Below are 27,322 nucleotides of genomic sequence, written 5' to 3'. Positions count from 1 at the left end.
AAAAAAATGATAATAATTCTTCCTATCTTGTTTCTATAGCTTAATACAATTATGAAAATGATAGTGAAGTGTGCAAATGTCATTTTAATTAGATATATTGTATGTAACTCATTAAAACTAATCTCAACCTTACTTCACCTAACTTTAACTCATTACCAATCAAACCTGAGCTTACCCTTATTTCACCAAACCCCTATCCTAACTTCAGCTCTCCTTTAGTGTGATCTTGCCCTCTTTCTCAGTCTCTACTCCTGTTCTGTAAGGTTTCACAAAATATGCAGACTGGAAAGTTGTGTGTGAAGATGTAGGCTACATGCTTGCATACTACTGGAGTATGTTAACACATGATGTACTGAAGGGCATAACATAATTTTTAATGTTAATAATTCTCCTATTTTTTCCACAGCTTCCAAAGATGGAGATTCACACAGGTGTGGAACAATTAGGTGTGTAGGAGAAAGTACTAGCTTTGCTTGGACCAAATTTCAACTGATCCCCACAAAGTGATGGCAGGAGTAATTTCCCTTCTCCATTAGGGTCCAAGGGGCTAGAGTGGTGTGTACTAACCACTCTATGATGGTGACCACACCTGCCTTCAAACACTCAATTTTACATTCATCCAGTCCTGGTGCTTTTCCACTTTTCATCTCTCTTACTGCTGCCTGCACCTCCACCTTCATTATACATGCCCCATTTAACTTCCTTAGTACATTAACTCTAATATCTTTCTCAAATACCCAAATATCAGGCTCTCTCCTCCTGCTTCATAATCACCAGTTTCTTAAAATACCCATCATCCCACCATCCTCTGCTTTCACCTGTTACTCACTATCATATGGTGCTTTTTTTATTTTCTTCATTTCTTTCGGAAACATTTTCTTATTCTCTTGAACATTCTCTGTTAACTTTTCTCCTCCCTCTTTCATCACCCATCCCTTTAGCACCACACAACTCTTTTTGCTTGTATTCTGCTTTCCTTGCACCTCTCATATGACTTTCAATCCTTCCAATCAATCCTTACTCTTATTATCTACAGCCACCTTAACCTGTTCACATCCCCACCATTCCTGACAATACAAAAATGTATAATACACATCAATACTTCTGTATGTCAGTCAGTAAAGAAAAATAAAACAATGCAAAAAATTAATACAGTTTCTTTCCAATCATAAAGGTACTTATCTCTTACAAATTATTTCCTAGTGAGGCACACTTCACCTGTACAGTGTAGGCCATGGAGGCATACTTAGAAGTGATTCCTGATTATTTGTTCCTGTTTTTGTCTCCCTTGTTCATTTGCAAGTACTTGTACATCCATTCTGTTGGGAACATCATTCTAAATGACATCTTCCCCCATCATGAAGCAAAATCCATCTACTTTTAACACCTATGTTTTGCATCACCAGACGTGCAAGAGTGATGGTTTTAGTGGTGTTTAAATGTTCTAAATTTCATACCAAAATAACCAAATCTTTTTAGTACACCAAATGTTCATTCAATTACTTAAATTTAGCTCAGAATGGCTCTTGTTATATGCTCTCTCATGGGCATCCCTTGGTGCTGACACTGGAGCCATTACAAATGGTTTTCAGTGCATAAGCAGTATCTCCAAGTAAATGGTGTCTAGAATCAAAAATGTATTCCAAAGTTGACTGTTTTAAAAAATTCTACTGTCACTGACACTCCCTGGCCAATGAGCAACAACATTATGAAACAGCAACTCAGGTCCGCACACACCTTGCACAATGATAGAGAAAAAAAGCTTTAAGACAACAAAACACTTCAGAATTATCCACTGATGGTTTAGAAATGGCAATGTGGGTACAACGAATGGCATTCCCCAAACATCATAAAAGGCCTGAACACATTGCCGCAAATCATTGCCAGAGGGAGAAAAGATGTGATGCCTGCTCCTACTAGCAACTGTTCTTGTGGCAGTCTGGAGGCATTCACTGACTGTTGTCTACAATACATCATGGCAGTCACCTATGGTATTGTTCTTTAATAACATTGAGTGTTCTTTTCTTTTCATCATTCATTTCTTCACCTGCTTCTCCTTCAAAAAAATTACTACATTTATCTACATACATGTTATCATGAAGTCTTTGATGTTTGTTGGGTTCTTGTGGGACAGGTGGTTAGCTGAAACTTGGCCCTACTGTCTGGACCTCCACCTCCACCTCTTCCATCTCCTCAGGAATGGGCTTTATTGAGACCACCTCACACACCATCAAACTGGAGTGTTCTGCCAGTTAATAACTGAATTACCAGATGTAAAAATAAATAAATGAATAAATAAATAAACAAATAAATAAATAAAAATAAATAAAAAATAAAAAAACTTTCACTGTACTTAATGAAGTTGTGGGTTAAGCTGGAATAAAATTACACAGTTATTAATTCTGTGATATACTTTGCATTAATGCCTTCTGATATATGGTTTCAGTGACTCATAATTTTATGTTGACAGTACAAAATTTGAAGGGAAATTTATCATGTTGGTAACTTACCACAAGCTAGGACTCCCTATGTAGTCAATGTCTGTGCCAAGGAGACAGCAGGTGGAGGGATCCCACCACCAGTCCTCTTCTGCTCCCTCATCTGGAGAGCTTGCTCATGTTTTACTTAAAAATAAAAAAAAAGTGGATAAAATGTATTAACAAGTAATTACCCGCATTAACTTCAGTCTTTCACAGCAGGGGTTATCAACCTTTTGCAAGCTGGGTTCCCCCAAAGCTGATTCAATGCAGTTGGGGCCCCCTCCTCCCTATCCCATCCATTCAACCCCCTCCCCAACTATACTGCCACCATAGATAGATAGATGGAATCAGATAGGTAGATAGACAGCCCTCGGCTAGGCATAACAGCTGCATCTCCTTTGTACTAATAGCCAGTGAGCCCTTGATTTTCCATGATTTTTCCCTCTCCCATCCTGTGCTCACTGCACCCCCCTCCTGAGCGTTTGTGCCCCCCCTAGTTGAGAACCACTGCTTCTCAATGTGGAATAATACTGTATGTTACCAATACTATATATTTATACTGTGTGTCCATCACCTCATAAACTTACTTTACTTTCAAGCAGTCCTAAGCTTTCTTGAGCTGCTGCTTGGACCATACAGGCCCAAAGTTATGAGAATTAAACTGTTTTGTCACCTTGTACCAGGCCTACCTCATCTGCAGAGCAGTTTTCCCATCAGTCCTCCAGTCCCGAACATTTTTTTTTCATCTCTGATGAGATCGATTAAGAGATTCCACTCAGAAGCAGAGATGGGGCTTCCTCTGACAAGTTTCCCCTCTCCATCTTTGAAAGCTGTGAAAAAAAATGAAGAATGATTAACATTAATTTGTAGTACCCTTCACTTCTTCATATTGTAGCAGATTAGGTTTGATAGGTTTAACGAGTTACTTACAACATACCTAACCAAACTTAACACTATGTAACAATTTTTGTCTTTGACAAGCAAGTGTTATTTTCCAACTTTTTCATTGCAAAACAATAGAAAATGTCCATTATTCCTCTCAAACTTTGCTTTTGTGGCTTTTAGAAGGATTTCTTGCCCCAAAATAGCTAAATTTCACCATTTTTCCAGATGCTGTCACAGAGAACTAACTTCTTTGCTCTTGTCTTGACGAATTGACCACATATGTAGCAGAATGCATCTGGAGAATGACTGCAGCCTCTTGATGCCATTTCACCTCTTGTGATGTGTCTGCAACCCCCTACTTTCATACTGTCAAGCAGTACTCTTCTACTGTATTCTAGAAAGTTCTAGCATATTCTGGAAATGTTTACATTGAATGTTCTAAAATGTTAAAGAAACTTCTAAAAGTGTCTGGTAGAACATTCTGGAAGATTTGAGATTTCTGAAATGTAAGCAAATTCTTCTAAATCTGAGAAATTTCTTGCTAGATCTTGTTAAAATAAAAAATCTTTAGAACACTTTACATTGTTTTTCATTCTTTTAACTTATTTGCAACACTTCAAAAGCAATTAGATAAGCAAATGTGATTTTACAAAGGTCTTTACTTGACATGAAAACCAATACTAACCCATACTATAATAAAAAAGGACAAAAATGTAAATTAATTGTTCTAACCACAAAAGCAGTTTTAGGATCAAAATAACTTTTTTCCTATTTTGTTTAGATGGAAATAACTACAAAATTATGGTTTGGGGCCAAGGACAAGACAAAAGTGAAATTTTGTTACGTAGTGATTTAACCTAACTTGACCCTTACCTGGACCGCTCTTAAGGACACTAATCAAAACTTGCATTACCTAACTTAACCTAACATTACCTAACCTTACCTAACGAGAGGGAACCTTAATTAAGGACAGGAGCACTTCTTCCCCACATAATATTTACATTATGGGTGTATCTAAAGGAATATATATGAAAGAATGGAAAAGAATGGACCAGTAATAAGGCCAGGAAAGGACTCTAGACAATAACCCTTATTACACCCCATTTCTTCCCCTTCCAAGCTGAAGTTTGTCATTATATAACTTATAAGTGGTACTAAACTAAGAATACAGGACAATCTTAGCAATAAATTGGTGTAAATAAGCATGGTATGACAGTCCTAGCACAGGTACTTTGCCATTGTCCATTTAAAGAATACAAACTTAGACAGTTCTTTATATTATGCATATGAGTTACCTTTGTTGTGAAACTACAAGCAAACAATGAAAAGCTAAGGAAATGTGCTCATCTTATCAACTAACCAAATGAAATTGTCATGGTAAGGGAATGTACCAGCAGGTATACTGTCACACCCTAATACAAGGAAACTGGCCATCAAAGTGGCCTTTTTATAACAAACATGTTGATTCCGTCATTACGCTGAAAAAAGTAGCAGTAAACTAGGAAAATAAACTTACCTGGTCTAAAAATGAGGCGATACTTCTTGACAAGCTACCGGCATTAGCGAAGGGAAAGGCAAAGACATGGGGTGGCAGTTCCCTCCAAGAGATGCTATCCCAGGCTGTAGGACAGCATCTCTCACAGCTCAGAGCAGTTTAACAGTATCACTTTTATGACGACAGAATTTCTCATGTGATTCCGTGCAGAGGAATTGTTTAAGAGTACAGCCCTGTGGATCATCGCACAGTGAAAGGCCCCAGCATATTTTATGGCACCATTCCATCTGATTACCTATAGTGTAGTACATCTTATTACATGCAATGTTGGCCATAATTTTTCCTAATAACATTGCTTATATCTGTTTTCTCCACATCATTATTGGCATTTCACATCAGATGGATATATTCTGCACACACACATGCTCACATATTCACACACACCATGCAACAGCCACTGAAGCCACCCTTGAATGATATTATGCAGAGGAAGAGAGGAAGCTGGACATCACACTATATAGCTGTATGTCTGGTTTCATCAAGCTACCAGATGATGATTAGGAAAACTGAACCTACTATCAAGTTCAAAAAACATTGCTGCATTTCTAGAGTAGACTATGCATAAAATATGAAAATAAATAAATAAATAAAAGTGAGTAAACATTTTCTCTCCATTTCTTTAACTCCCTTTTGTTCCTGTAATGTTGCTGGCATTGATTTATCAGTCACTGTCTCTGAAGCAGCACATTTCGTTATTTTACTGGCATGACACATAATACAAATATATGCAGGTGCTGATGAGTGATAACATAAAGCTTGCCCATGTAACAATGGAGTGCAGGAAAACAAGAAGAGCAATGATTTCCTTTGAACTGATAATTCAATCATGTTCTAGATTAGCAGCAATGTCTTGTGACAACTACAGTAGGCTTAGTTTTCCTAAATATTATTATGGAAGCTTGATAATATCTACTGATGGGAGCAGTGCTTCACCTTTCATCAAGGTGGAAGCTTGGGGTTGCACCCTGCATTTTTATAGTATGTAACACACACACACACACACACACACACACACACACACACACACACACACACACACACACACCGGCCAGCTGTTCGGACACAGGTGCTAGAGCTCGTGAAGATACAAGCTACTGGATCTGGACTGTTTTAAAACAACAAGGCCTAGTGAGAGGGTAGAGGGGATTACAGAGTGTCCTGTCTCCAAATTTAATACATAAAGGAGTATTTTGAGGTTAAAAGAAATGGAAGGAAAGGAAGATCTAGGAGGCACCACCAGTCGTGATGTGTTTGTAAACAAACCAAGTGAGGTGAAACAGAAGGTGCACTTTATTCAAATCTCTGTGGGTGGAGGCAAGTGGAGAAAGGGATTTTTCAGGATTCAGAAAAGAGAAAGGAAATATGAGGAGGATAATCAGTGTCAAGAAAGAAATGAGGTGCATGAGGGAACTGATCTCTGGCATTCTGGAAAACTTATTATGAAAAACAGAGAATTGAGAAAGAAGTATAGTGAATGTGAGACTGCTCTAAAGATAAACAATGAGATGAAAGAGGCAATGGAGGAACTAAAGAAAGAAAATAAGATATTAAGACTAAGTGTAATGAATATGAAGTAACTCTAGAGGGGCTGCAAGAGAAGGTGGAAGACAGTGCAGGAAAAATGGAAGGGGTGGTATGTGAAACCAAACTGGAGGAACTGAGAAATACCTGGAAGAAAGAACATGAGGATAAAAAAGTTAGCTTCACAGAGGTGGTTAAAATACAAATACAGACCAAGGACACAGTAATTCAGGCAATTAAAGAAAGGGAGGTTTTGGTGAGAGACACAGTGGATGTGAAGAAATGTATGGTCTTTTTCAGGTTGCAAGAGTAGAAAAAACCTAGTAAAATCTGTCAGAGAGAGAGAGAGAGAGAGAGAGAGAGAGAGAGAGAGAGAGAGAGAGAGAGAGAGAGAGAGAGAGAGAGAGAGAGAGAGAGAGAGAGAGAGAGAGAGAGAGAGAGAGAGAGAGAGAGAGAGAGAGAGAGAGAGAGAGAGAGAGAGAGAGAGAGAGAGAGAGAGAGAGAGAGAGAGAGAGAGAGAGAGAGAGAGAGAGAGAGAAAGAGGAGTTGGTAAGAAAAATGATTACAATGGTCCAGGATGAGGAACAGGGACTGGAACGAGAAATGGAAGAAGCATAAAGAATTGGAAAATATAGTGAAGGAGGTAAAAGACCATTAAAAGTGAGAATGAGATCCCAAGTTGCAGTAGAGGAGATCCTAGCGAGAACCAGGAAGCTGGCTGAAAGTTCAGAATACAAAAATATTTAGGTAAAAGAGATATGAACTTGGAAAAAAAGGGAAAAAAAGAGGGATCTGAGAAATGAAGCTAAGAAAAAACAAGAGAAGGACAGAGACCGAAAAGAGGAAATTTTATTGGAGGGTACTAGATATGAAACTAAGAAAATGGTATATTCAGGAAAGGGAACAAGAAATTAAAAAAACCACAGCAGCAGACAGAGAAATTATAAGTGGTGGGAGAAGTAGTAGTACATTAAGAGTAATGTATACAAACATAGATGGGTTACTTTCAGGTGTACTGGAAGTAAGAGATTACCTAAAGGTAAATAGACCAGATGTGTTGTGCCTAACAAAGTTAAGAGAGGAAGTCCATTTAAGCCCTAAAGAAGAGGGTTATAATTACTGGAGGAGAGATAGAAAGGGAAAAGGAGGAGGAGGAGTACTAATAATGGTTTGAGATGATATATATGTGGAAGAAGTGTAATATGGACATGGCATGGTGGTCAAAGATATAACAATCAGGACTAGTAGGAGAGAAAGGAGGAGGATCATATTAACATATGTGCCACTGAAGACTAATACATGGAGGCTGGAGGAACAAAGAAATGCAAAAGGAAATTCTTTTTTTTCTTTCTTTTATGTAGGAGGGACATTGGCCACGGGCAACAAAAATCTAATAAAAAAAAAGTCCACTGAGATGATGATCCCGAATAGGGTTCAAAGCTGTAGTCAAAAAAAATTGAAGGATAAGTGTCTTGAAACCTCCCTCTTGAAGGAGTTCAAGTCATAGAAAGGTGGAAATACAGAAGCAGGAAGGGAATTCCAGAGTTAACCAGAGAAGTGGATGATTGGGAATACCAGTTAACTCTTGCATTAGAGAGGTGGACAGAATAGGGGTGAGAGAAAGAAGAAAGTTTTGTGCAGCAAGGCTATGGCAGGAGGGGAGGCATGCAGTTAGCAAGATCAGAAGAGCAGTTAGCATGAAAATAGCGGTAGAAGATAGCAAGAGATGCAACATTCCAGTGATGAGAAAAGGCTGAAGACAGTCAATTAGAGGAGAGGAGTTGATGAGACAAAAAGCTTTTGATTCCACCCTGTCTAAAAGAGAGGTATGAGTGGAATCCCCCCAGACATGTGAAGCATACTCCATACATGGAAGGATAAGCCCCTTATACAGAGTTAGCAGCGAGGGTTAAAAAAAATTGGCAGAAATGTCTCAGAACCCCTAACTTCAAAGAAGCTGTTTTAGCTAGAGATGAGATATGAAATTTCCAGTTTAGATTATAAGAAAAGGACAGACCGAGGATGTTCTGTGTAGAAGAGGGGGCCAGTTGAGTGTCACTGAAGAATAGAGGATATTTGTCTGGAAGGTTATGTCAAGTTGATAGATGGAGGAACTGAGTTTTTGAGGCATTGAACAATACTAAGTTTGCTCTGCCCTAATCAGAAATTTTAGAGAGATCAGAAGTCAAGCATTCTATGGCTTCCCTGCATGAACTGTTTACTTCCTGAAGGGTTGGACATCTGTGAAAAGACATGGAAAAGTGCAGGGTGGTATCATCAGCATAGGAGTGGATAGGGCAAGAAGTTTGGTTCAAAAGATCATTGATGAACAATAGGAAGAGAGTGGGTGACAGGACAGAAACCTGAGGAACACCACTGTTAATAGATTTAGGAGAAGAACAGTGACCATCTACCACAGCAGCAATAGAACGGTCAGAAAGGAAACGAGATGAAGTTACGGAGAGAAGGATAGAAACCGTAGGAAGGTAGTTTGGAAATCAAAGTTTTATGCCAGACTCTATCAAAAGCTTTTGATATGTCTAAGGCAACAGCAAAAGTTTCACCAAAATCTCAAAAAAAGAGAATGACCAAGACTCAGTAAGGAAAGCCAGAAGATCACCAGCAGAGCAGCCTTGACAGAACACATACTGGCGATCAGATACAAGGTTGTGAAGTGATAGATGTTTAAGAATCTTCCTGTTGAGGATAGATTCAAAAACTTTAGATAGGCAGGAAATTAAAGCAATAGGACAGTAGTTTGAAGAATCAGAACAGTCACAATTTTTAGGAACAGGCTTTTTTTTTTTATGTAAGAAGGACACTAGCCAAGGACAACAAAAATCCAATAAAAAAAAATGCCCACTGAAATGCCAGTCCCATAAAAGGGTCAAAGCAGTGGTCAAAAATTGGTGGATAAGTGTCTTGAAACCTCCCTCTTGAAGGAATTCAAGTCATAGGAAGGTGGAAATACAGAAGCAAGCAGGGAGTTCCAGAGTTTACCAGAGAAAGGGATGAATGATTGAGAATACTGGTTAACTCTTGCGTTAGAGAGGTGGACAGAATAGGGGTGAGAAAAAGAAGAAAGTCTTGTGCAGCGAGGCCGCGGGAGGAGGGGAGGCATGCAGTTAGCAAGATCAGAAGAGCAGTTAGCATGAAAATAGCGGCAGAAGACAGCTAGATGTGCAACACTGCGGCGGTGAGAGAGAGCCTAAAGACAGTCAGTTACAGGAGAGGAGTTGATGAGACGAAAAGCTTTTGATTCCACCCTGTCTAGAAGAGCAGTATGAGTGGAACCCCCCCGGCCATGTGAAGCATACTCCATACATGGACGGATAAGGCCCTTGTACAGAGTTAGCAGCTGGGGGGGTGAGAAAAACTGGCGGAGACGTCTCAGAACACCTAACTTCATAGAAGCTGTTTTAGCTAGAGATGAGATGTGAAGTTTCCAGTTCAGATTATAAGTAAAGGACAGACCGAGGATGTTCAGTGTAGAAGAGGGGGACAGTTGAGTGTCATTGAAGAAGAGGGGATAGTTGTCTGGAAGGTTGTGTTGAGTTGATAGATGGAGGAAATGAGTTTTTGAGGCATTGAACAATACCAAGTTTGCTCTGCCCCAATCAGAAATTTTAGAAAGATCAGAAGTCAGGTGTTCTGTGGCTTCCCTGCGTGATATGTTTACCTCCTGAAGGGTTGGACGTCTATGAAAAGACGTGGAAAAGTGCAGGGTGGTATCATCAGCATAGGAGTGGATAGGACATGAAGTTTGGTTTAGAAGATCATTAATGAATAATAAGAAGAGAGTGGGTGACAGGACAGAACTCTGAGGAACACCACTGTTAATAGATTTAGGAGAAGAACAGTGACCGTCTACCACAGCAGCAATAGAACGGTCAGAAAGGAAACTTGAGATGAAGTTACAGAGAGAAGGATAGAAACCATAGGAGGGTAGTTTGGAAATCAAAGCTTTGTGCCAGACTCTATCAAAGGCTTTTGATATGTCCAAGGCAACAGCAAAAGTTTCACCAAAGTCTCTAAAAGAGGATGACCAAGACTCAGTAAGGAAAGCCAGATCACCAGTAGAGCGGCCTTGACAGAACCCATACTGGCGATCAGATAGAAGGTTGTGAAGTGATAGATGTTTAAGAATCTTTCTGTTGAGGATAGATTCAAAAACTTTAGATAAGCAGGAAATTAAAGCAATAGGACGGTAGTTTGAGGGATTAGACCGGTCACCCTTTTTAGGAACAGGTTGAATGTAGGCAAACTTCCAGCAAGAAGGAAAGGTAGATGTTGACAGACAGAGCTGAAAGAGCTTGACTAGGCAAGGTGCAAGCACAGAGGCACAGTTTCGGAGAACAATAGGAGGGACCCCATCAGGTCCATAAACCTTCCGAGGGTTTAGGCCAGCGAGGGCATGGAAAACATCATTGCGAAGAATTTTAATACGTGGCATGAAGTAGTCAGAGGGTGGAGGAGAGGGAGGAACAAGCCCAGAATCCTCCAAGGTAGAGCTTTTAGCAAAGGTTTGAGCAAAGAGTTCAGTTTTAGAAATAGATGTGATAGCAGTGGTGCCATCTGGTTGAAGTAGAGAAGGGAAAGAAGAAGAAGCAAAGTTATTGGAGATATTTTTGGCTAGATGCCAGAAATCACGAGGGGAGTTAGATCTTGAAAGGTTTTGACATTTTCTGTTAATGAAGGAGTTTTTGGCTAGTTGGAGAACAGACTTGGCATGGTTCCGGGCAGAAATATAAAGTGCATGAGATTCTGGTGATGGAAGGCTTAAGTACCTTTTGTGGGCCACCTCTCTATCATGTATAGCACGAGAACAAGCTGTGTTAAACCAAGGTTTAGAAGGTTTAGGACGAGAAAAAGAGTGAGGAATGTACGCCTCCATGCCAGACACTATCACCTCTGTTATGCGTTCAGCACACAAAGACGGGTCTCTGACACGGAAGCAGTAGTCATTCCAAGGAAAATCAGCAAAATACCTCCTCAGGTCCCCCCAACTAGCAGAGGCAAAACGCCAGAGGCACCTTCGCTTAGGGGGATCCTGAGGAGGGATTGGAGTGATAGGACAAGATAAAGATATGAGATTGTGATCGGAGGAGCCCAACGGAGAAGAAAGGGTGACAGCATAAGCAGAAGGATTAGAGGTCAGGAAAAGGTCAAGAATGTTGGGCGTATCTCCAAGACGGTCAGGAATACGAGTAGGGTGTTGCACCAATTGCTCTAGGTCATGGAGGATAGCAAAGTTGTAGGCTAGTTCACCAGGATGGTCAGTGAAGGGAGAGGAAAGCCAAAGCTGGTGGTGAACATTGAAGTCTCCAAGAATGGAGATCTCTGCAAAAGGGAAGAGGGTCAGAATGTGCTCCACTTTGGAAGTTAAGTAGTCAAAGAATTTCTTATAGTCAGAGGAGTTAGGAGAGAAGTATATAGCACAGATAAATTTAGTATGAGAATGACTCTGTAGTCGTAGCCAGATGGTGGAAAACTCGGAAGATTCAAGAGCGTGGGCACGAGAGCAGGTTAAGTCATTGTGCACATAAACGCAGCATCCAGCTTTGGATTGAAAATGAGGATAGAGAAAGTAGGAGGGAACAGAAAAGGGGCTACTGTCAGTTGCCTCAGACACCTGAGTTTCAGTGAGGAAAAGAAGATGAGGTTTAGAAGAGGAGAGGTGGTGTTCTACAGATTGAAAATTAGATCTTAGACAGCGAATGTTGCAGAAGTTAATGAAGAAAAAGTTGAGGGGGGTGTCAAGACACTTAGGGTCATTGACGGAAAGGCAGTCCGACCTGGGGACATTTATGGTCCCCTCCCCAGATGGGGACTCCGAGGCTGGTGTAGGAGTCACCACGATTTTAAAATTTTTGAGTGAAGGGTGTATGTGTTATTAGGTGCTTGTAGTTTTGTGGAGGAAGAGAGTTGTCTTTAGAGGGCAGGCTGTGACTGCCCCCTTGTGTTGTGAGACACAAAGGGAAACGTTCAGTGAGGTCACAGCTGGGTTTAATGATAAGTTCACAGCACCCCCTGAACAGTGCTTTAAACCTCACTGGGAGTGATTATCGTTTTGGCAGGTGTCTACTGCCTCCTCCTCTGCATTATATATATATATATATATATATATATATATATATATATATATATATATATATATATATATATATATATATATATATATATATATATATATATATATATATATATATATATATATATATATATATATATATATATATATATATATATATATATATATATATACAACAATACTGTCAGACTTTATACATTTTCTTATAATTTTATCAAGAAAGCAAACCTTACTTTTACAGAAACAAATTATCATAGCTCTGGCTGCAATAAGCTGGACAATGACATTTCTAAGCTGCTATAGTTCAAGCTGCCATGATTACAATGAGGGGGATGGCAACTGTTTGCAGATAGACGTAAGGATGGGAGACTCAATTCCTCATCTAATGTATAATCCAGTGGTCTCATGAGCTTCCCTAGATGTAATCCTGCACACATTAGTTTTGTCAGTCAGTGTCAGTGAGGGCACAAACTTTAGTTCTACATAGAAACAAATGGGTAACAAACACATGTACAGTATTTTTCTAACTAGGAATTCCATCCCCTGATTAGCAAAGAGCACTGAGGGTAGGCTATTGTAAGAGGAAAGCTCAATGAATAAGACTTGATTCACCATTTACTCAGTCAGGTAACTGCAGATATATCAAAGAATTTTCCTACTTCAGTAACCTTCTCAGTGAAAACTGAACATCAACACAAAGTTACTAACAGTGTTAGATGGAATTCAGCAGTTCTGCTGTACGGGGACAAGTTCACCCTATATACCACATCCCCTTCTCAGTAAATAAAACTATAATAAAACCTTTATAATTATTACCTATATAATATATCCATACAGCATTGCAGGCTAATAGCCTTTCGTCAGCAGATAAATCTATAATAGGTATACTTTTACTTAAGTGATGTATACCTATATAACATTGTAGAATAACAGCCTCTGTCAGGAAATAAATTTGTAACCTTTATATAAACTGTATAATATATCCATATAGCTTTGTAGACTAATAGCCTGTGTCAGCAAAGGAAAGTATAATAGATATACATTTACATAAACTATAAATATATTATATGCATAAAACATTGCAGGGTAATAGGCTCTGTCAGCAAATAAAAGTTTAATATATATACATTTACACTGGCTACATTATATATCCATATAACAATGCAGGTTAACAAGCTTTGTCTGCAAATAATGCTAGGGCATTCACTGTCTATATGCAAGATTTAGTGTGCACTGTATAAAAATTTATTCTCTGATCTATTAAGTCAGTTCCTCCCTTAGTAAAATCATACAGCTTATATATGGCTGGCTTTCTTGCACCAGCATCCTTGTTAACTCCTAACATTATAGGGAGAGATTGTACAGAGAAGCAATACTTTTTTTCTTACCATTACTTTTGTTGGGTACTACATAAGAATTCAGTCATTTCCTCGTTATCTTTAGTCCGGTACAGCTGGTATGACCTCTTCCTTTCCTGTGACTGCCTTTACCTCTGGTGGTATGCCTTTTCTCATGCAATCTACAGTACCTACATCTGCAATACCTTGCATTTGAAGGTACTCAAACAACTCTAGGCTGGTACACAGTCTCTTTAGACTACCAATAAGGTCTAAAAATTCTTGTATCAGATTTACAAGAACATTCACTGTTGGAAGTGACCTATGGATGTAGTGGGGTCCAGAGGCCATATCAACAAAGACTCTTAACTATAGAGGTTTAACTCAGACCAACTCTTAAGCTTAGAGTTATGCTTAACTTCCTAAGTTGTGCTTAGTCTAGCTCTTAAATTTAAGACAGGTCTGGAGTCTGCTTAACTTTAAGTTACGCTAAGACTAAGTTAACTAAAAGATGGCTGACTGTCAAGCCTGAGCCTGCCACCTCAAGAATTATCAGCCCCATAAGGATGTTTTCGATGACCTAAGTGACTCTGAACTGTTGGACACATTATTTGCGACATATTTGGCGGGAGAAGCCTTGCAGAGCCTCACAGGAAGGAGTGATGCACTGACTAATGCACTAGTAATTTAAATAATAATTACAGACCTTCATGTGTCCTGTTGTTGGAGTGTCTCATTTACCTTCTTAGTAATAGAGCCCCATGCAGCTTTTTTGTGCAGCTAAATGAGTGAAGCCCTTCTGGCTACATCTTTCCTCACATACTGACTGAACAAGGTAGGAAAGTCTCGCCATTGGTCCAGCTGGGTTTCCTCTATTGGCCTTTTCAGCCTTAGGAGTCATCATCTCCTCCATGCTAAAGAAAAGACAGGAAAGGAGATGCTGCTGAGTAGGAGTGGTGGGACAACACTGGCTCAAGGACGCAAACATTGAGACAAAATACATGCGCCTTGAACGGGATCTAATTAGTTTATTAATAAACGTAAATTTGTGTGCTCCTTTCCTTACAAAATCAATGATAAATTATCATTTTTTGTTATTTAATTTTAAAAATGTAAAAAGATTGCACTATTAACTCAAAATTGAGAAATATATGATTTCACTGTTTTGCTTTCATAATTTCATACTGGGACTTTAGAGTTCATCTCAGCACAACTTTAAGACTGCTTAGAAGATAAGCACAAGTCTAAGCAGAAGGCTGAGACAAACTCCGAGAATCTTTGTTAACAGGGCGCCAGGCTTTCCAGAAGGTTTACCTGAGTATACTATTGTCCTAAAGGTGAATAGAATTCTTATCACGTTCACAAATTTATACAACAGGCCATATTGTTTGGGTTTGGTCTTATTTTACTGCCTAAATCCTATTTGATTTCCACAAAAGTATAAAGTTTCATCAATGGTCAAGAAGTTACCTGGTTCTAACACTGAACAGGTGTGGTCATTAAAATTTTTAAAAAGATCCCTGACTGCAGCAAACCAATCATGTAGCCATCTCTGGTGTCATGTTGTATCAACATTGTCAAAAGTTAGGTTTGCATGTAAAAATCCAAATCTATTCACAGACATTACTGCACCAAATACAGGGTGACCAAACTCTTCCCTAAAAAGTGTTTTATATTTGTTTTGGTGTAACAAGCATACAAAAAAAAAAATGTCAATGCAATCCATTACCCTGATGTGTGATGTTGTGCATGGTGCACAATATTGGAAATTATATCAGATGTTATGAACAAGTCCCATGCCATTTCTTCTCAATTTACTGACCTCGCATCTCTAAACAACTGGTCAATGAATTAACTAACTTCTTTCTTACTGTCTTGCTATTTCTCCATTGGAACTGCTCTTCATAATAATTATGTAGTAGTTCCTACTGTGAAACATCAAGACATTAGTAAGAAACAAGTTAGTTAATTCACTGATCAGTTGTTTAGATGAAAGTAAATGTGATAATTATGTATTACCAGACAAACTATGGGAATATAAAATCATAATAAAGAAACCACTGAGAAACTCAGATGTAGAGAAGTCCATAACATAAGCCAATGGTATCGAAGGTAGACCAACTGTGAGTATATCCAGTGTTGTAGAATGTTTGATAGGAGATGCAAGGTTAGTAAAATGAGAAATGGCATGGGACTTGTTCATGACATCTGATATGATTTCCAATATTGTGCACCATATTAATCAGAAAATTAAAGGTATAATCACCAATGTCTTACTATTTCTCCATAGGAGCCACTCTTCAAAATCTATGTCATCATCCACTTCCTCATCACTTTCAAATTCCATGGCAAGACCAGCTTCATTACCTATCACATCTGCCAAATCTTCATCAGGGTCATCTATAAAGTCAGGGTCTGTGTCTGTAGAGTCCATTGTAAGCACAAAGCAGTCATACACACAGTAAATGCACCCAGTCACGCAAGCTGATAGGCTCTCGTATGCATGCTGCAATGCATATTCATGAAAAGTTGCAAGGTTTTTATTTTGTGGAGGGTAACTAGCTAGCCCCCTCACCCCTTCCCTACCCACTGCAGTGACATCATGAGTGGCTAACTTGTGATAGGCTGCTGCCTGCCTCCCCCCACTCTCTCTCTCTCTCTCTCTCTCTCTCTCTCTCTCTCTCTCTCTCTCTCTCTCTCTCTCTCTCTCTCTCTCTCTCTCTCTCTCTCTGAGTCATCATAATCCTACTATTGTCTATTACAATGATTTTTTTTTTCATCTCTCTCTCTCTCTCTCTCTCTCTCTCTCTCTCTCTCTCTCTCTCTCTCTCTCTCTCTCTCTCTCTCTCTCTCTCTCTCTCTGAGTCATCATAATCCTAATATTGTCTGTTACAATGATCTCTCTCTCTCTCTCTCTCTCTCTCTCTCTCTCTCTCTCTCTCTCTCTCTCTCTCTCTCTCTCTCTCTCTCTTCTAGTTTCATGGGTAGCATGAGAGAGAGAGAGAGAGAGAGAGAGAGAGAGAGAGAGAGAGAGAGAGAGAGAGAGAGAGAGAGAGAGAGAGAGAGAGAGAGAGAGAGAGAGAGAGAGAGAGAGAGAGAGAAAACCTTACACCTTTCAAAAATATTATGCCTCCCATCTCTGAAATCCTCCATATCTTTTGAAATTAGTGTGATTTTTGGTAAGGTTTTTAATTTCACGTATCATGTCAACACGAGATTGAACCGGGCTACTGGACTTACTTAGCACTCACATTGTCTTTATAGTTTTATCATGAGATGATGCAGGAGAGAAAGTAGAACACATACAAACAAACACTGATCAGACTGTCTGATTGTGGGATATGCACCTTGTTATCCATCATGAGTCATATGTTCTTATATTTTTATGTTAAATACTGAAGGAAAGAGAATGACAACTTGACTAAAAACATATATACCAAAACACACACACACATAAATATATATATATATATATATATATATATATATATATATATATATATATATATATATATATATATATATATATATATATATATATATATATATATATATATATATATATATATATATATATATATATATATATATATATATATATATATATATATATATATATACTCGTATATATATATGGGGAAATTTATCATAAGACTGGCAAGGAGGTGGCCTTTAGCAGCGAATTCATTGATCACTCATTTTCCTCTGATGTCATACTGCTTCATGAGTGATTGAAAAAAAGTATAAAATATCATAGATTAGACCAATTTTTTTTTTTTTTTTTTCATGGTCATTCCTTATCAAATTTTGATTGACAGAATAATTTTCTAAAACTCTCTCTTGCTTGTAATTTTGTTTTAATTGGGAAAATTTGACTAGGGTGGGTCATTTTCGACCCATGTTGCAGAGAATAGGGTTAAGGTTCAATTTAGTTTTTATTTTGATTTAGTTGTTGACATAAAGAATGTGAGGAAAAAAGTACTATATTAGCTGCCACCAGTCATGGTTTCTGCCAAATAATTTTGACCTTGTCTTGTATGGTAGCATTTTAGCCAGAGGTCTATAAGGCACTGGAAAATTCCATGACAACCAGATTAAATTTTATTGATGTTAGTTTCTAAATAAGAGTAAAGATTTCATATAATTTTTATTTTTTCCCTCTCAATGTACACTGTTTTATCTAATAATTAATCTCTGTCACCTTGGAGTCGTGGAACCCTTCTAGTAGAAACAATGTTACCTAATCAGTTCATGATAAATACCTTACAAGAATATTTTCCACCATTAATTTGAGTGCGTCCAGAGTTCTTTTATTTTCATAAAACAGCATCCTAAAAATAGTGTAGATGTTATATTAATATGTGTATGTATCACTGATGTCTTACTATTGCATAAAAAAAAATTCACCCTAGAAGATCATATTCTAAATTTTGGTTTCCCCCCCTTAAAGATTTTAGTAAACTAATTTCAAAGTGGATTTACATTTCTCTAGTACCACAAAAAAAAAAAACCCTAAATGTTACATTTTTAAATTTTGATTCCCTCCCCTCTAAAAACTAAGTAAGCTAAGCTAATCTGGCCAGTTAATTTGCATTTTTCTCTCTTGTACAAGTCAGTTAGCATCAAAGTAACTAATTTAGTCACAAAAAGGTTATTTTCATATGACCATCACAATATATATATATATATATATATATATATATATATATATATATATATATATATATATATATATATATATATATATATATATATATATATATATATATATATATATATATATATATATATATATATATATATATATATATATATATATACACACAGTAGTACCTTGAGATACAAGCAACCTGACATGAGTTCTTTGAGATACGAGCCATGATTTTGTCCATTTTTTTTTTTTTTTTTTGTTTGAGATGCAAGCAAAATTTTGAGATACAAATTGTGCTTCGAGATGCTGCCATTAGGCGGTGCATCGGCCCAGCATCAGCTGATCCAGTATCCACATGTTTCCCATGCAGCGAGTTGGATCTCGTCTCTGTGCTCGTTCTTTCATCATTTTCACACTATTTACTTACCTTTTTGTGTGTGTATCATAGGGCTGAAGAAATGAGTGCATAGAACAGTGGTGAGAAGAAAAGAATGATGTCAATAGAAGTGAAGCAAGAAATAATAGAAAAACATGAGCGTTGTGTGCGAGTGCTTGAACTGGCAAGGCAGTATGACCACAGTATATCTACAATTTGTACTATCCTTAAACAAAAGCATGCAATCAAAAGTGCAACACCAGCAAAAGGAACTACAATTCTGTCCCAATTAAGAACAAACATCCATGAAGAGATGGAGAAGCTTCTGCTGGTGTGGGTGAAAGAAAAAGAGCTGGCAGGAGATACAGTGTCGGAGGCTATAATATGCAAAAAGGCACATATTATTTACAGTGACTTGAAGAAACAAGCACCACCTACTTCAACAGAGGCAGCAGAAGGTTCATTTAAAGCAAGTCATGGCTGGTTCGAAAATTTTAAAAAGAGAACTGGCATCCACTCGGTGGTGAGGCATGGTGAAGCTGCGAGTGCTGACGTTAAGGCAGCGGAGGATTACGTCACACGTTTTGCTTCACTTATTGTGAAGGAAGGCTACATCCCCCCCTGACAAGTTTTCAACTATGATGAAACAGGACTATTTTGGAAGAAAATGCCACAGAGGACTTTCATCACTGCAGAGAAGAAACTGCCAGGCCATAAACCTATGAAGGACCATCTAACTCTTGCATTGTGTGCAAATGCTAATGGTCATTGTAAAGTCAAGCCACTGCTAGTATATCACTTGGAAAATTCTTGAGCCTTTAAGATGAACAAGATTCATAAAGAGAAACTACAGGTCATGTGGCGCACCAATGCCAGTACATGGGTTACTCAGCAGTTTTTTAACCGAATGGGTAAATCTCGTCTGGTCCTGCAGAGAAGAAGTATCTTCAAGGGAAAAAACTCCCGATGAAAGCATTACTCATTCTGGATAATGCTCCAACACATGCACCTGGCTTTGAAGATGACATCCTCGACGAATTCAAATTCATGAAAGTCCTCTACCTCCCACCCAACATGACTGCAATCCTACAACCTATGGATCAGCAAGTCATCTCCAACTTTAAGAAGCTCTACACAAAGCATTTGTTCCGCCACTGCTTTGAGGTGACCGAGAACCCTAATCTAACCCTTCGTGAGTTCTGGAAAGAGCACTACAACATCATGATATGCTTACACATTATTGACTTGGCATGGCAGGGGGTTACAGGAAGAACCTTGAGCTCCACATGGAAAAAGTTATGGCCTGATGTTGTTGCAGTCAGGGACTTCTAAAGGATTTGAACCCGAGATTGAGCCCGAGTCAGAAGTGTTGGAGGAGGTTGTGTCCCTCGGGAAGTTGATGGGTCTGGAGGTAGATGAGGGTGACGTTCACAAATTCGTCAAGGTACATAAAGAGGAACTCTCAACAGATGAGTTGAAGGAGCTACAGATGATGCAACATATAGAGGTTCTGCAGGAGATTGGTAATGAGGAGGAGCTAGAGCCAGAGGAAATGATTTCTACGAGTGAAATCAAAGACATGCAATGTGGGAGAAGCTTTCAAGTTTCATTGAAAAGAAACGCCCAGAAAAAGTTTCAACGGGTCGTGCTTCATCACTTTTTAATAACACTTGTTTGACTCATTTCCAAAACATTTTGAAAGGCAGGCAAGAGCAAAGCTCTTTGGATAGGTTCTTTATCAAAAGGCCTGCAAGTGAAAGTGCTGAAAGTGCAACGAAAAAGAAAAAAAAAGTGAGGATAATTGAAAAAATGTAGTGTTGTGTTAAGCTAAGTCTAAAATTAAGAGGGTGCATTTTTTTTTTTTTATAATTAAGAAAGTGCCATTTCAGTTTTGTTTAAGGAAAATACAGTTTTAGTTTGGTTTAAAGTAAAGAAAGTGCAGTTTTGGTTTTGTTTAAAGAAGGTGCAGTTTTAGTTTATGTTTAATGTTTATGTGTGAATGGTGCCTGCATCCCTTCCTCCCTCCCTCCCTCCTATGCCATCCACCTCTGCTAGCTGCAAACGTCTGTCTCCAAAGGTAAGAACACTAAATAATTTTCTTTTTCTTTTATTTCATATATATTTTTTATGCATGTGTATTTCTTAATTAAAAACATTTTTTCATAATTTTGGGTGGTTTGGGGATGTTTGTTTTCACAGGGCTGGAACAGATTAAATGTATTTCAGTTAATTCCAATGGGCAAAATTCGTTTGACAAACAAGTAGATTGACGTACAAGCTAAGTTACAGAACAAATGAAAACTCATATCTCAAGGTACTACTGTATATATATATATATATATATATATATATATATATATATATATATATATATATATATATATATATATATATATATATATATATATATATATATATATATATATATATATACAGACACAAAAATGGTTATTTTCCATCTGAACCTCACATGTAATTAATATATATATATATATATATATATATATATATATATATATATATATATATATATATATATATATATATATATATATATATATATATATATATATATATGTATATATATATATATATAGGCACAAAAATGGTTATTTTCATATGAACAAAGTTTAAACCACAAAGGATCTCGGAATCATGACAAATGTACCTGTCATGATGGTGGTCAGTTAACATGTGACGCAAAAGTACACACTGAACCTTTATAAAGTAGCTGCAACCCACACAAACAAGTCCTTTCACCACAACTATAAGTCACAATTTTGCAATATCCTTAATAGTTTATTACTCTTCTACATTCACAAATTATTTTTGAACATTTTTTGCTAATGATCCCACATAATCCCGGATTCTAACACTGTCTATTAATAATTTTTGGATCTAAATATTAACAATGAATTTTCCTCAAAATACATAATATTATCAGTTCTGACATATTTCCTAAAATTTGCAATATTTTGTGACAGGGATTTTTCAAGTGACTGACCCAGCAGAAACCAGGAATATTTTACAGTTGCTTTGTAAACCGAGAGATTTTACTCCATGTGTGCCTCCTTCATCTCCAGAAATCAACATCTAATTTAACAGCTTGTAGCTTACAATTTCATTTAATTTTCTTGTTCTCAAGTGTTACTGAATGCAAAAGTATCTATAAAATCTTATTTAAATAACCAAAGAAGAAAGTAAATTTTTATATTCATGACCATTCCTTTAGGCTATAAAAAATTATTTCATGGGATTATTATTATTTGGATGGCATTATCATCTCCTTTTTTTTCCTTCCTATTTGCTATTTTGTCCCATGACACAGCTGTGCCCTTAGGGTTTTGAAAAATCAATCACAAATTATACCCTAATCTAAACATATCACAGGACATACATATCAAAAATATAAATGATACAAAAGAAATAACAACTATATAAAAAATATCACCCATATCAGTTATCACAAATATGTCAAAAAAAAAAAACAGAAAATATAATTCAGAGTGGAAAGTGTGGTGTATGGTGATCTATTCTACTTTCTTATCTTTTTTTATCTCAATTTCTTTTTTTCTCTCTTTTTAATATTCTTCATTTTATACCTCAACTGAGGTTCTTGTGTTCGGCCAGAACACATCTCCCAAAATCTAGTGACCTGTCTCTTATCATTTTTTTCATATTAAGCACAGGTAGTGTGGCCTTCTCAATCGAGAGAGAACTGGCTCTCTCAGAGTGAACTCATGGCTTTGTGAGGTCTCTAACCTAACATCCCAAAAATACAATGATGAATAAATTCAGACATACTTATACACAAAAATAAATACAAATCAATCAAATGATGAATAAATTCAGACATACTTATACACAAAAATAAATACAAATCAATCATCCAAAAGTAAGAAACATACAGATGACCAATCACTCTTCTTCCAGTCAACTATCAATCCCAACAGGCAATCTCACAGAATTTTGGCCAAGTGGTCCACTGAACCTGAAGATTCACTCACTCCTCCACCTTCGGGGAGATGTATGGTTTGAAGTCTAAGCCCTAACCATTAGTCCTATAAGAAGACTCTTTTGTTTTGTAATCATAGTATAATAATTTCTTTTCCTTTTTTCTTTTTTTTCTTTCTCTCTCTCTTTCTCTCAGAGTTGGGGGTCTGCTGAGATGCACCCAAACTCAACAACCACCACCATCCACTCTTACACCTTAAAACTAATATGACACTCTTCTATTACCTTCTGGGTGGTCTCCTCCTTCTGGCAGGGACTTCCTAATGCCGAGTCTCTGGCACTAATTTCCTGAGGTTCTATCATCCGCTCACCTTTCTCCCAATATGGCTTTACTTTCTCTACGGGGTGCTGGAGAGTCTGCCCATTAAACAAGTTTATAAGGACATAAGCGCCACCATCCCTCAATACTTCCACCACTCGGTAGGGACTGACCCACTTCACTTTGAATTTTTTACGGGTAAAACCTAGTGTACCACTACTGTGAGTATACATCTAAAGTTACTGATGCCTGCAATCATGTCAGGCAAATCTATTTCTATCCTATCTAAAGGTTTATGTGGTAAATCTATTTCTATCCTATCTAAAGATCTTGAAAGTTGGTCAGCCACATAATTATATTTTCCCTTCACATAGACAATGTCAAAATGATATTCTTTTACCTCAGTTATCCACCAGTTCATCCTTGGCAACTTAGTTTCCTTTCTGAATATGCTGAGTAAAAGTTGGTTATCTGTGAGTACTGTAAATTTTGCATTCCAGAGGTAATGTTGAAAGTGCCTACATGACAGTACAACAGCAAGGGTTTCTTTGTCAGTGGCCAAGTATCTATTTTCTGCAGTTTTAAGTTGTCTGGAAAATACCCTATGGCTGAGGTAGTGCCATCATCTTAAATTTGGCTAAGTACCCTGCCCCACATGAGTAATGCTTGCATCAGTGGTGACTAAACTTTTTTGGAGAAATCTGCTCTTACCAACAAAGGGGCCTCTATTAATTTTGTTTTAAGAGTTCCAAAAGACTGTTGGCACTCATGGGTCCACTTAAATTCCACATTTGATCTGGTCAAGTTAGTGAGTGGGACAGAAATTCTAAATGTTTCCTATAAAACCCACAGATGCCAATGAAACATCATACTTCCTTTACTTTAGTGGGAGGTTTCATACTTACTATTGCCTCTTCATTTGCAGGGTCTGGAAGAGAGCCATTTTCTGAAACAATGTGACCTAAGAATTTTACCTTAGTTTATCCAAATGTACACTTAGAAAGGTTTAGTTATGCCCCATTCTCAGTTAATTTTTGAAATAGTTTATCTAATCAGGTGATTAGGGTACTAAAATCATGGGTCCACACGATGACATCATCTAGATCATTTTTGACCCAGGTTTCTCTTACTAGCATGGCTAAGATTTGACCAATTTGCCTGGAAAAAAATTGCTGGGGAACAAGAAAGTCCAAAAGGGAGTTTCCTAAATCTATACAAGATGCCATCAGTGACGGTGGTGACGTCACGACTGTCCTCATGTAAGGTTACCTGAATATATGTTTTATTAAATCTACAGAGGCATACTACTTACCACCTATTGCCGTTTCCACTAACTCTTCCGGCTGTGGTAGGGGGTAAATGTTGGCTGCTAAATGCTGATTTACTCCCCTATAACTAAAGCACATCCTTTTAGTTCCATCAGATTTATTGACTAAAACTATGGGACTAAGCCATGCTGATGTTGATGGTTCTATTATCTGTTTCTCTTCCATTTCTCTCAGCATCTCTGCTATGATCTCTTTTGCAGCTGCTGGGTATCTATACCTGGGTGCTCTTATTAGTGCTGGGTTGGAAATATTCATTTTTACAGGTGGTAAATTAAAAAGTTCCAGTTTTCATTTTTTATATTTCAGAACAACCAAGCTGAGATTCTCCTTTTTGGTTTTGGTAAGGTGTCCACTCAAGGACTGTTAGTAATGTCTTAGTCTTTCTTCTCTACGGCCCTCACTTTCAGTTTGGTCCATGTATGACATCAAATCATACTGTATGGGATTAGTTGAAAATACCTTTGCTCATCTACCATTCCTACTTCATAAGACCCTAAATAAGTTCCTGGAGAAATTCTGATACAGGCTTTACTTGGATTATCACTGGGGAAGTACATATGTTACTCACTTACTGTGGTACAAAATGGAAATGGAGTACACTTGGTATTCTTTACTAGATGGATAACTACTTTTTTTTTCTTTTTTTTTTTTTATGTAGGAAGGACACTGGCCAAGGGCAACAAAAATCCAATAAAAAAAAATGCCCACTGAAATGCCAGTCCCACAAAAGGGTCAAAGCAGTGGTCAAAAATTGATGAATAAGTGTCTTGAAACCTCCCTCTTGAAGTAATTCAAGTCACAGGAAGGTGGAAATACAGAAGCAGGCAGGGAGTCCCAGAGTTTACCAGAGAAAGGGATGAATGATTGCGAATATTGGTTAACTCTCGCATTAGAGAGGTGGACAGAATAGGGGTGAGAGAAAGAAGAAAGTCTTGTGCAGCAAGGCCGCGGAAGGAGGTGAGGCATACAGTTAGCAAGATCAGAAGAGCAGTTAGCATGAAAATAGCAGTAGAAGACAGCTAGATATCCAACATTGCGGCAGTGAGAGAGAGGCTGAACACAGTCAGTTAGAGGAGAGGAGTTGATGAGACGAAAAGCTTTTGATTCCACCCTTTCTTGAAGAGCAGTATGAGTGGAACCCCCCCAGACATGTGAAGCATACTCCATACATGGACGGATAAGGCCCTTGTACAGAGTTAGCAGCTGGGGGGGTGAAAAAAATGGTGGAGACATCTCAAAACACCTAACTTCATAGTAGCTGTGAAGTTTCCAGTTCAGATTATAAGTAAAGAACAGACCGAGGATGTTCAGTGTAGAAGAGGGGGACAGTTGAGTGTCATTGAAGAAGGGGGGATAGTTGTCTGGAAGGTTGTGTCGAGTTGACAGATGGAGGAATTGAGTTTTTGAGGCAATGAATAATACCAAGTTTGCTCTGCCCCAATCAGAAATTTTAGAAAGATCAGAAGTCAAGCGTTCTGTGGCTTCCCTGCGTGATATGTTTACCTCATGAAGGGTTGGACGTCTATGAAAAGACGTGGAAAAGTGCAGGGTGGTATCATCAGCGTAGGAGTGGATAGGACAAAAAGTTTGGTTTAGATCATTAATGAATAATAAGAAGAGAGTGGGTGACAGGACAGAACCCTGAGGAACACCACTGTTAATAGATTTAGGAGAACAGTAGTGACCGTCTACCACAGCAGCAATAGAACGGTTAGAAAGGAAACTTGAGATGAAGTTACAGAGAGAAGGATAGAAACCGTAGGAGGGTAGTTTGGAAATCAAAGCTTTGTGCCAGACTCTATCAAAAGCTTTTGATATGTCCAAGGCAACAGGAAAAGTCTCACCAAAATCTCTAAAAGAGGATGACCAAGACTCAGTAAGGAAAGCCAGAAGATCACCAGTAGAGCGGCCTTGACGGAACCCATTTTTTTTTTTTTTTTTATGTAGGAAGGACACTGGCCAAGGGCAACAGAAAGCTAATAAAAAAAAATGCCCACTGAAATGCCAGTCCCATAAAAGGGTCAAAGCAGTGGTCAAAAATTGATGAATAAGTGTCTTGAAACCTCCCTCTTGAAGGAATTCAAGTCATAGGAAGGTGGAAATACAGAAGCAGGCAGGGAGTTCCAGAGTTTACCAGAGAAAGGGATGAATGAATGAGAATACTGGTTAACTCTTGCGTTAGAGAGGTGGACAGAATAGGGGTGAGAGAAAGAAGAAAGTCTTGTGCAGCGAGGCCGTGGAAGGAGGGGAGGCATGCAGTTAGCATGAAAATAGCGGTAGAAGACAGCTAGATATGCAACACTGCAGCAGTGAGAGAGAGGCTGAAGACAGTCAGTTAGAGGAGAGGAGTTGATGAGACGAAAAGCTTTTGATTCCACCCTGTCTAGAAGAGCAGTATGAGTGGAATCCCCCCAGACATGTGAAGCATACTCCATACATGGACGGATAAGGCCCTTGTACAGAGTTAGCAGCTGGGGGGGGGGTCAGAAAAACTGGTGGAGACGTCTCAGAACACCTAACTTCATAGAAGCTGTTTTAGCTAGAGATGAGATGTGAAGTTTCCAGTTCAGATTATAAGTAAAGGACAGACCGAGGATGTTCAGTGTAGAAGAGGGGGACAGTTGAGTGTCATTGAAGAAGAGGGGATAGTTGTCTGGAAGGTTGTGTCGAGTTGATAGATGGAGGAACTGAGTTTTAGAGGCATTGAACAATACCAAGTTTACTCTGCCCCAATCAGAAATTTTAGAAAGATCAGAAGTCAGGCGTTCTGTGGCTTCCCTGCGTGATATGTTTACCTCCTGAAGGGTTGGACGTCTATGAAAAGA

At 38.1% G+C, this 27,322-nt stretch overlaps 1 protein-coding gene and 1 long non-coding RNA gene across 11 annotated transcripts in view; one reads left to right on the top strand and one right to left on the bottom strand.

Moving 5' to 3' along the window:
- The window catches only part of LOC135104923 (uncharacterized), a 158,928-nt gene that overhangs the window by 117,372 nt on the left and 14,234 nt on the right, over positions 1 to 27,322 (top strand). The window contains exon 7 of one of the 3 annotated variants that reach the window (XR_010270597.1): positions 407 to 1,002. The exons of the other annotated variants lie outside the window; for them this stretch is intronic. The gene's annotated coding sequence lies outside the window, so the exon portion shown is untranslated. Of the gene's footprint in view, positions 1 to 406; positions 1,003 to 27,322 lie in introns of those variants that run through there. 3 annotated transcript variants of the gene reach the window in all.
- The window catches only part of LOC135104924 (uncharacterized), a 32,800-nt gene continuing 6,619 nt past the window's right edge, over positions 1,142 to 27,322 (bottom strand). For 2 of the 8 annotated variants that reach the window (XR_010270600.1, XR_010270601.1), the window contains exons 2-5: positions 14,611 to 14,783; positions 3,170 to 3,310; positions 2,511 to 2,624; positions 1,142 to 2,245 (exon numbers count right to left, since the gene is read on the bottom strand). This is a non-coding gene — a long non-coding RNA (uncharacterized LOC135104924). The other 6 variants (XR_010270604.1, XR_010270603.1, XR_010270606.1 and 3 more) reach the window with 5 other exon arrangements.

Source organism: Scylla paramamosain, chromosome 11, assembly GCF_035594125.1.
Source record: "Scylla paramamosain isolate STU-SP2022 chromosome 11, ASM3559412v1, whole genome shotgun sequence".
NCBI lineage: Eukaryota > Metazoa > Arthropoda > Malacostraca > Decapoda > Portunidae > Scylla > Scylla paramamosain.
Note: the sequence above shows the minus strand (reverse complement) of the source record. Positions and strands in the feature narration are given on the sequence as shown.